The following is a 7,898-nucleotide window of genomic DNA, read 5'->3' on the forward strand; positions in this document are numbered from 1 at the left end:
TGGCAGGGCGTCAAAGGCACCGTGCAGACGTTCGACGAGGCGACGACGCTCCTGAAGGAAAACTTTGGGCCAGACCTGCCAACCCATCAAATCTTAAAGAAAATCTTTGGTTCCGACCAGGGGGAGAAGGCGCCGACGGAGCGGTTCATCTCCGAGAAGAGGGCCCTCATCGCGAAGATCCCGGAAGCAGAACGACCGAACGAAACGTTCCAGATAAACATGGTTTACGGACTACTACAACCACGCATCCGAAAAGCCATCCCGCGAACAAAATTCGCGACATTCACCGAATTCTTCACAGAGTTACGGAAACTCGAGGAGGAAACGTGGATCGAGTCAGCCACCACCGACACCTCCAAAACCGCAGACACACACGACGCCCGGAAGAGCCGGTGCTCGTTCTGCCGGAACATGGGGCACACGCGAGACGAGTGTCGTAAAAGGAAGAGGCAGGAAGCCACCGCCAAACCCATTACCACGTCTCAGCCAGCCACCAACAACCCGCCAAAACCCATCACGTGCTACGGCTGTGGAGCGCCCGGAGTACTACGAGCCAACTGCCGGACGTGCCGACCAGCCAGCGACGCTCCCGAACCCATGGGATTCTGCGCCGCCGCCCTCAGGGAACGACCCAGGAGCCGCCCCTTGGTGCGGATATCGGTAGGGACTACGCCCGGTTGCGCGCTTTTAGACACAGGAGCCAAACAAAGCCTCGCGGGAGCCGCCCTTCACAAAGTCCTTAAGCAACAAGGATTCCAATTCACCACTCGATCCGTCGCCCTGATGCTCGCGGACGGTGAAGAACGCCACCAGAATGTGCTGTGTACCAGTGTCCCAGTGCGCGTTAACCATAAAGTGATAACCACAAACTTCTATGTGCTACCAGGTCGAGGTACGCGTACCCTGCTCGGCGTCGACTTCATCCAGGACGCTGGTATGCTCCTGAACCTGCCCGAAGGGACATATTCCTTCCTCGAGCGCCCCGGCCAACGGTACCCCCTCGAACAGGACCCCGCCATAGACTTCTTCGAACAATTTAAACCGCCGGAAGTGGAAGTGTTACCCGCGTACGCGACCGCGAGTGTGCCCGATCGCCGAGATCCGCGGTGGGTGTCGATTCAGCACCAGCGCCTGTTCGGGCCTGACCCGGAACCACAGACCTACGTCAGTGCACCCACCACAAGCACTCCACCACTGCCTCCACCGAGTTCTGCAGCCATGGACCCGAACCAGGCATACTTCTGGGAACTCTACGAGTCCACCCGAGATGTCCCGCAAGATCTCTTCCCGCACCCAGCGCGAAGACGAAGACTCGAGCCTGATACCCCAGGAACACTCGATCTCCATACCTTGGAGCTCCGCCCCGACGAAGGCGTCACCCTCACCAGTGAGCAGCGCACCCGCATCAACCTGTTGCTACAGACGCACCACCACACGTTCTCGCCGGTATTGGAAGCCACACCCTTCGGCGAGCACCGTATAGACACAGGGATACACAGTCCCGTCGCCGCTCCGCCTTACCGCTTGCCGCCACAGAAGCGCGAGATCCTGCAGCAGGAACTCACACAGATGCTCGACCAGGGAGTTATCGAGGAGTGTGACTCCGCATGGGCTGCCCCAACAGTGATGGTCCCAAAGCGCGACGGATCCGTTCGCGTATGTGTGGACTACCGACGCCTCAATGCCATCACGACCACCGACAGTTACCCGCTCCCCAGGATGGACGACCTCCTCCATGCCGCCAAAGCGCAAGTCATCAGTACCCTGGACCTTCGCGCCGGATACTGGCAAATCTCGGTGCACCCAGCAGACCGGGACAAAACGGCTTTCATAACACCATCAGGCCTGTATCGCTTCCGCCGTATGCCTTTTGGTCTGAAGAACGCGCCGGCAAGTTTCCAACGTCTAATCGACCGCTTCCGCTCGGCCCTCCCGGAAGTAACCATATTCGCCTATCTGGACGACATCATTATCCTCTCCGAAAGCGTCGACCATCACATCCGCGATCTGGAGGTGGTACTCCAGAGAATGGCCACGTTCAAACTACACGCGAAACGCGAAAAGTGCCACATCGCATGTGACCAGGTGCGATACCTGGGGCACCTACTAACCCCGCAAGGGATTAGCGTGGACCCCGACAAGACAAGCGCGATTGCCCGACTCGCGGCACCGCGAAACGTGAAACAACTTATGAGTTTCCTACAGACATGTTCGTGGTATAGGAAATTCGTCTCGGGATTCGCCGCCATCGCCAGACCCCTTACGGGGCTACTGAAAAAGAATGCGTCATGGACTTGGTCAGAAGCACAGACGAAGGCGTTTGAGGAGCTTAAGCAGAAGCTCACATCTGCGCCTATCCTGCGCCAAGCCGACCCCAATCTCCCATTCACGCTGCGGACCGACGCCAGCGGATATGCTTTGGGAGCCGTCCTAACGCAAGGCGACAAAGACGACGAGCGCCCCGTTGAGTACGCAAGTCGCCTGCTCAACAGCGCCGAGAAAAACTACTCCACCACCGAGCGGGAAGCGCTCGCCGTCGTGTGGGCGGTCACCAAATTCCGTGGCTACATAGAGGGAGTGCCAACCACCCTAGCCACCGACCACCAACCACTTAAGTGGCTGATGGCCATCAAGACACCAACCGGACGTCTAGCACGATGGGCCCTCACACTGCAGCCATTTAACCTCACGTTCCAGTACGTCCCTGGAAAAAGTAACGTCGTCGCCGATACCCTGTCGAGACCACCCTGCGACCCGCACACACAAGAAACCTGCTCGATTTGCACAGTCGCCATCGACCTACCCACTCGGCCCGCGCACGATATCCGACAAGGACAGTTATCAGATCCGGAATTAAAGAAAATAATAGACTGTTTCGAAACACCCTCCGCTGCTCCAGGCGATTACACCCGCTGGACCGAGAGGGGTTACTTAATGAACCAAGGGATCCTGTATCGTTACTCCCCGGATTCCAGCTCCGAAGACGCCCAGCTAGTCGTCCCCGAACCGGAACGCGAACGGGTTCTGAAAGAGTACCACGACTCCCCCACGGCCGGACATTACGGAAGCGATCGCACACACGACCTAGTCGCTAACAGATACTACTGGGTTGGGATGCGAAAACAAATCAGTAACTACGTGAAGAATTGCATCGAGTGTCAAAGGTTTAAAGCCAGTAACCTTAAACCTGCGGGCCTACTTCAAACCCCCGCACCGGCTCAACGATTCGAGCAACTGGCTATCGACCTATTCGGCCCTCTCCCACCAAGCTCCCAGGACGAACGATGGATATTCATAATCGAAGACATCGCCTCCCGCTGGATAGAGCTCTTCGCTTTGAAGGTAGCCGACGCCCAAACATGCGCCCGGACACTAATAAACGAAATCTTCATGCGATACGGAGTTCCTAGGCGAATCATAAGCGACAATGGGACCCAATTCATAAGCGCCGTCATGCAACATGTGACCTACTGCTTGGACGTTAAACAGGTGCTAACCCCGGTGTACCACCCGCAGGCAAATCCCGTCGAGCGGAAGAACCGTGACCTGAAACCGCGCCTCGCCATTCTCGTCCAGCAAAAGAATCCGAACTGGCCAGACACGCTACCGGCCATCCGCTTTGCAATGAATTCAGCGAAAAGCCAAACCACAGGATACTCTGCCGCATACCTCACATTTGGCAGACACCTCAGGACCACCGACGATGCGTCCAGAGATCAGCGGGCGATAATCCTGAGCGAAAACTTTGTTCCTCAGATCACCCCATACCTGCTAAACCTCACGAACACAATAAGGCAATCCCAACTAATACAAGAGGAACAGCAGGATAAATCAAAGGAGTACGCCGACCTGAAGAGGCGCGAAGCCCCACTCTTCTCGCCCGGGGACCTAGTACTTGTGCAAACCCACCCTCTTAGTAACACCGCGAAAGGTGTATCCGCAAAATTGGCACCGAGACGAGATGGACCTTATCGTGTTTTACAACAAATATCTCACACCAGCTACGAGGTGGAAGACCCTGAAAGACCAGGCAACGCCCTCGGCAAGTACCACTCTTCTGCACTACAGCCCTACCACGGACCAGAGGAACAACCACCCTCCGGGTTAGTACGCCGCAGAGGAAGACCAAGGAAGAAGCAATAGTCCTGGCTCCATCGTCGGGACGCCTTAAGGAGCCAGAGGGGGAGTGTGTAACAAAACCCTCTGCGCCACCTACCCAACACCCACGCAAACAACACCTACACGCACCCGCGACTTAAGGTTGACCCAATCGCCACCCGCAAGAGGTCGCCACGGAAGTGCTACCCTCTCGTACAAGAACGACACCAGTATACCTCGCACACCAAACCAAGCAAGGGCGTTCGCGTCCGGTCTTCTAAGTGATCGATTCGTTTTCTAAGACCCGCCGAGTAACCAGTCCCGCAGAAGCCCAGCAGAGCCCGCAGAGCCGTCCCTGTTCCAAACAGCCGCGCGGAGCCGAGTCGGAGACCAACCGGTCTAAAGCTGCTGCGAGAAAGGTGAAATCAATTTATTTTTTTATTTCCGCTCTCGTAACCCATCCCTAGATTAGCCGCCTGTACCACCCATTACACACTCGGGGTGTTTCTGCACCCCGGTCATTATCTATTACCACTCAGAATCTTGCCATGGTTCGCCCTGGCTGTTCTGCACCCCGTCCCTCGGGACCTAAACAACCCGCTCCTCGTCCACCCAATCCCCCACAACAAAAACAACCTAAAACGAAAACCCAACTACTCAAACCTCCGCAGCACAAACCTTCTCAATTACCCCTCCCTCGAACTCCTCCGCCAACCCAGCTACCTCCCAACCCCGCATCTTACTCCACGACACTCCGCAAAGCCCCTACACCACCACCACCACCAGCACAATACACAGAATACACAGATCAGCAACTACACCCCGCCACACACAATCCTCCCACTCCACCACTTACTCAATCCGCCAAACGAACGCGTACCATTTCCACCTCCTCTTCCGGTTCCGCCATGTCCCACCACTCGATAACCCAAACCACAACCTATCGCTATTGCATTCGCAATATTCTCACCGCCATCACCTCCCAAAAACAACTGTACAACTCCATCCTCACCTTCAACCTCCCGCTTACGAACCTAAAATTCAACCACAACCAGTCAGCCCTTATAGAAACTAAACTCCCTGTTGCTTTCGACCTCTCCAAAAAACTCCAACACCTATTCGGCGATCCCAACGTATCCTTCACCCAACTATCCGGTCCAAAACCCCAAACCCACACCCCTAAACCACCATCTTTCTCCTGCGTCATCCGTAATGTCGACCGAGACATCACGGAATCCGAAATCCTGCAAGCCATCAATCTCCCCAGAATTACCCGCGCTCTGCGCATCATCTCCCGAGCGACCAACCTCCCCACCACCTTTGTACGGATCATTACAACCAGCAAATCCACCCTAGAACACCTCCTCCAACACGGTATCTGCATGTTCAGCAGACACTATCCCTGCGAACCGTCCCACATTCCAGACCCTACTCCTAAGTACTGCTCCCTATGCACCAAAATCGGCCACCTCTCCTCCGAATGCACTACCCGCGTCCAAATCTGTCCCTCCTGTGGTGAAAACCACAAACCCAACATGTGCAAACCCGACACCCAACCCAAATGCAATAACTGTTCCGGACCCCACCCCACCTATTCTTTTGAATGTACCAAACGCAAAGAAATCCCCAGCACTCCCGCCGAAGCAGCTCCACCCAAACCCGCCGACACCCAGTCCGTCTCCTCCGAATCCTCCGCACTACCAGAAACCGCCTACTACCTACGCCAAACCGACTTCCTACGAACCATAGCCCTTACCTTCATCCATCTTTTCCCCGACCGCCGTTCGGAGGTCATCCAAGCAATCGACCAAGCGTCCCAAGCATTCCTTAACCGAAGAACCTGGGCATCCTTCTCCGGAAACGTGGTAGCGTTTTCCACTCCCTACATAGTTATTTCTTAATTCCGCAATCATGGATTTCGTCGTCGGTACCGTTAACTCCTGTGGCTTACGCCGCAAACGCCCCCTCATAAAAAACCTCCTGCACTCCGACCAAATTCAGATCCTTTCAATAACTGAAACCAAACTAACTTCCAACGCCGTCCTCTCTTTCAGAGACTACAAAACATTTCAAAAAAACAGTTCCCTCAGGGGAGCACGCGGAACGGCCCTGCTTGTCAGGGACCGCTTTCCCTCCACTCCATTAACACTTCCGCCCCACCTTCAACACCTAGAATGTGTTGCCGCCACCGTCCACTTCCCCAACATCAATATCAGCTTCTTCAGTTTTTACAATCCACCCAATGACCCCCTCCCGGATGACCTATTTCGGTATATCTCCACCCTCCGCCACGCCGTGTTGCTGGGGGATCTTAACTCCCGAAACACCCTCTTCGGCGATTCCACCTGCAACCCCAACGGCATTATTCTCGCCAACCACCTAATAACCCTTCCTATCTGTCGTGTTAACAACACCACCCCAACCTTTGTCTCGCACAACGGAACTTCTATTGTCGACCATATCATTTTCACCGAACCCCTCTTCCGCTACATCGACGCCAACTGCTTCCTAGGCACCACAATCACCTCCGATCATCTTCCTTTGCTTGTCCGCACGAACTTCAGCCCGCCCCCTGCTCTTCCGCCCACGGTGATCTATAAAAAAGACTTTTCCAGAGCCAACTGGAAAGTTTTTGCCCAACACATCACCGAAAACATTCAGCCACACCCTTCTCTCGAAACACCACAAGACGTCGACTCGGCAGTCGACACACTTACCACCACCATTTCCGATGCAGTCTCCATCGCCGTCCCTACGAAACCCCATCATCTCTATCGCCAGAAGCTCCCTGATAGGATACTTAATCTCATTAGGGAGAAGAGGCGAGTGTTCCGTCAATACCTACGATCCCGTGACGCCGCGCTCAAGACACAATACAACAGACTGAACTCCCTAATAAGACGAGAAACGACACGACTAACTGAAGAGAACTGGGTCAGGGTGACTTCCGCTCTGGACTACAGAGACGGACGTCGATACTGGCACCAGTTCAACGTACTGACCGGCAACAGAAAAATCCAACGAACCCACCTAACAGACCAAGGAGGCAACATAGTATCCACAGACAAAGACAAGGCAGATTTATTTGCCAGACACCTACAAGAAGCCTTTCAATCACCCGACCTTCCCAACTACGATCTCGAGTTTAAGCTGGCGGTTGAACAGCGGTTAGCTTATTTTCGGGATCAAGACGTCCCTCAACAACCTCCTGACGATCCCCTCCTTCAGCCAATACCCCCCCAAACAATTGTCGACACTATCAAAAGTGGACGCAATTCAGCACCCGGACCGGACAACATAAACAGACTGATACTACGCCACCTTCCTCCCTCCGCAATCACATTGCTATCCACCATCTACAACCGCTGCATCCAACTCCCATACTTTCCAGCACCCTGGAAATCCTCATCCATAGTCATGATCCCAAAACCACAAGCAGATACCACCAGAGCATCCTCTTACCGACCCATATCTCTCTTAAACTGCATCGGAAAAACCCTCGAACAAATTATGGCCCAACGATTAAGACACCATCTGGAGACTAGCAATCTCCTACCTCCCGCACAGTTTGGTTTCAGACCCCTTAGATGCACCCAAGATCCTCTCCTTAAACTGCAATCAGAGATTGTCAGATCCTTCAACAACGGCAACTGCACTCTCGCAATTTTCCTAGATATCAAACAAGCCTTCGACTCTGTCTGGCACGCCGGACTAATCCACACGCTCCGCTCCCTGAATATCCACGATAAAATGACCAAATTCCTGCTATCATACCTTTCCAATCGAACTGCCAGAGTAAA

The sequence above is a fragment of the Photinus pyralis genome, unplaced genomic scaffold (assembly GCF_008802855.1).
Source record: "Photinus pyralis isolate 1611_PpyrPB1 unplaced genomic scaffold, Ppyr1.3 Ppyr1.4_LG1, whole genome shotgun sequence".
In the NCBI taxonomy this organism is placed as follows: Eukaryota; Metazoa; Arthropoda; class Insecta; order Coleoptera; family Lampyridae; genus Photinus; species Photinus pyralis.